This window comes from Phodopus roborovskii, unplaced genomic scaffold (assembly GCF_943737965.1).
Source record: "Phodopus roborovskii unplaced genomic scaffold, PHOROB, whole genome shotgun sequence".
Taxonomy (NCBI): domain Eukaryota; kingdom Metazoa; phylum Chordata; class Mammalia; order Rodentia; family Cricetidae; genus Phodopus; species Phodopus roborovskii.
In genome coordinates, this window is record NW_026126563.1 from 20,278,768 (window position 1) to 20,282,500 (window position 3,733).

The following is a 3,733-nucleotide window of genomic DNA, read 5'->3' on the forward strand; positions in this document are numbered from 1 at the left end:
AAGTGTTGGGGCACTAATATTTTTCAACTTTACACAGTGGGAGCAATTGAGAAACAAAGGAAAGGAATAGAGGAAAAATAGTATTAGATATAACCTAAATGGTGACTGATATTAGTGAGACAGGCAACCATAAGATACAAACTAACTTCCATCTTAGAATATGACTTGCCCAGTCACATACAGTTCACACCAGCACTACCAATGTATGGAGTGTGATCTAGCTGATCATCCAGCTAGAATAAGATTAACATGTGTCTGCTCATCAGTATAGCTCCCTAAAGAATGCCCTAGAATGCCCTAGATGTGGACCTATGGAGACAAAGTTATGGTAGCTAAAGCAACTTGATACCATCTCCCAAGCTCACAACTAAATGATTTCTTCTTCTATCCATAACAAGAACAAAGAAATAATTAGAAGCAAAGTCAGCCTTGCTTTAGCCAAAGTCTTCCATGAGAGCCCTGAGTTCAGAAGCAATAGTTCTTTAAAAAAAAAATATTTATTTTTATTTTTAATCAAGTGCATGTAGGAGGGGCATGTGCTCATAAACACAAGTACCGGTAGAGCAGAGCATCCTCATGGGGCTCAAGTCCCTGGGAATCAACTCAGTACCACTCTACTACTCAGCCATCTTGCCAGGCCCCCAGAAGCAACAGTTCTGATAGCTACTTAGGGGATAATAGAAGCATGAGGGTAAAATTTGATGCCTGATAAAGCAAGACCTTTTAACATTCTCCTCAATGATTACATGTAATTTCATTCAGTAAAATGGGCTAGGGGTTGAACCCAGATAATCATGATAATCACACACTCTACCCCTCAGTGTGATGTTTAGGAACTATTTTTTTTTTTTTTTTGTATGATATAGCTCCATGTGCTGCTTAGACTACCAGTCAATCCTGAAAGAGGAAGACAGATTTTTTTTTAATTGTTACTTTGCAGCAGCAATTTTTTTTTCATCCAGGAATGCAATGTCTTACTGTTATTATCTTTATATTCTCTTTCACGATCTTCTGTGCATCCTTAAGAAAATTACTTCCAACTATTTTATCACATTTAGCTAAGGTTTTCAATAGATTATTTTTCTCATGTCACTACCTAAATTCTCATTCTCACAGGAAAGTTACTTTTTAACATTTGTTCTATAACTGCCTAAAATGTTTCTAGGAATTAATACCATATGCAAATACATGATGATAAATGTGAAAACACTGAAGGTATCACTTGATTCCTATGAAAATACGAATTATAAAAATGTAGTTCCTCTTGAAAAAAAATAAGAAAACATTGGTAGACTGGTTGAGGTTATTTGGAGCAAGGACACCCTTACCTACAGGTTAAGTAGCCTGAGCTCACCACTTCCTCCAAGTGATTCCCAACCAACCTGCACTGCTCCTCTTCTACTTCTGAGGCAATAAAAGGGTGTCTTGAGAATGTGTCAGCCCAATTCTGCACCAGAGAATGGAAGATTAATACTAAGCCACCATATTGCACAAGATGAGGAATGAGAACAAACAGAAATCAAGTTGGTCTTTTGTCTAATGCATCAGAAACTAACCCTAACATGACTCATGGAGCAGCTGTCAAGGTGAGGGAGGAGAAAGGTGGAGTTTTCTCTGCATGCATCCCTCTTTAGATCAGATTTCCAGAAAAGGGGCCACATATGCTGCATCTGTACCAGTCTTGGGTCAAAGAACATAAACTCCTATTATAAGGATTGTTGTTTGAGAGACACTCCTAACCTTGGGATCCTAGAGAAGTTTAAACAAAGAAAATAAATTATAATCATAGTCTGAAGCAAAGCAATGTGAAATAATTTAGGAAATTTCTGTAAGACTAACCCCATATCTCTCTAAGACACATTCACAAACAAGTGAAGTAGATAATGGATTCTACCCTTAATGCCAATGGATAGATCAATGGTGATGATGCAAAGAAAAGCCAGCCAAACATATCCCAAGCTATAGGTCAACATTTTTCCCAACCACTAAATGAATGCAAAGTAAGTTCTCCCAAGGTAGTGTTATTCTGTCTCTTGAGAGGCAGAAGTGACAAAACACTTCGGAAATTTCTATTCTCACCACTTAATCATTTCAGAAAGTGCCTCATAACTTCTGGTTAGAATATAATAGAAAAACACTGAGCACAGTGAGTTGTGCAAGTTTTACAGGTCTTGCAAATTCATTAGGAACTTACTAATCACTCAAGCATAAATGCCCAATACCTCACTGGGTAAAAAGACAGAAGTGCATGAGTCTTGAGTAAAAAGTGTGAAGACCTTGGAGAATTAAGTATGACATACTTGAGGTTACATATACGCCCTTACCTTGCCATGCCAGAGCTGGCGATTCTCCACTATACTGCAAACTTTAGATGGCTTCTTCTCAATGCCCCATGCTGCTTACAGAGAGCACTTTTCTACACATCAGCATCTGTGACATGACAGAGCCCAGGTGCTAAGCAGTGGCCACTACATCCTCCAGTATGGGGTTGAGAAGCCAGTAGAATAGTTCACTTGTTACTTCTTCCCTTGGTAGAAGAGATGGTCTGGGACTTAACTTACATAAATTATTTTCTAAAACCCTTTCTGAGAATTGTCAGTAATGACACTACTACAATTCAACCAATTGAAAGTAAAAGTAGAGGATCCTGTGGCATTTAAAGCTGCAACAGACAAATTAGATTCTGTCCTGGATGTACAGGGAGACACTACCTTTTTCTTTTTATTGAAATTAGGTTTTTGATCCCCTCTTACTATACATTCCAACCTCCCTCCACTCCTCCGAGCCCCGCCCCCTCAGACCTACTTACCCTAGGTTTGCTTTCAGAAGAGAGTACTCTTCCAAAAGACAACAATCAAACAATACAAAACAAAACACAGTAATGCAAGGCAAAAGCCCTCATGTTGAGGCTAAACAAGGAAATCCAACAGGAAAAGACTCCCAACACCAGGCAAAAGAGTCAGAGGCATTTACCTGCTCCCACTGTTAGGAGTCCCACGAAAATACCAAGCTAACAGCCATGACATAGACCTGGTGCAGACCTATGCAGGCTCTGTGCTTGCTGCTTCAGACTCTGCAAGCCCTGACTAGTTGACTCAGTGAGCCATGTTCTCCTCATGTCCTCTGTTCCCCTCTGGTTCCTACAGTATGTCCTCCTCCTCTCCTGTGGATTCCCTAAAGCTCCAAGGGAAGGGACTCATGGAGACCTCCAATTTAGACTCTTTGCATAATGTCTGACTATGGGTCTCTGCGCTCACTCCCATATGCTGCCGGAGGAAGCCTCTCTGATGACAACTGGAGGGCAAGGCACCAATCTTAGGTCTCTGGGCTACCCAATCTCTGGTTTCTGGTTACCCAAGCAGTGTTAGGTATAGGCTCCCTTTCATGGTGCGGGCCACTCCCACGAGTTCTATGCCACCATTGCTCCAGCACAGCTTGCAAGGATGACAGGATGTAGGTTGAACATTTTGTGCCTGGGTTGGTGTTCAGGTTTCTTTTCCAGTAACCTATAGATTACCTCCCCATACCAAAGAGACTAGGAAGTATGGGTGAAAGCTCCAGGCAAGCACCAGCTCAACCTCTCTAATAAGCTGTGTGGCTGCTGTCCTCAACAATGACAACCCACTATCAGATTTAGAGAACAATCCTCTGTCCTAGTGTCAGTCTGGGTGGTTCAGGGATCTCAATAGGACCCCCTTGGCCAATGCCAATGGAATGCAACCCAGCCCACCAC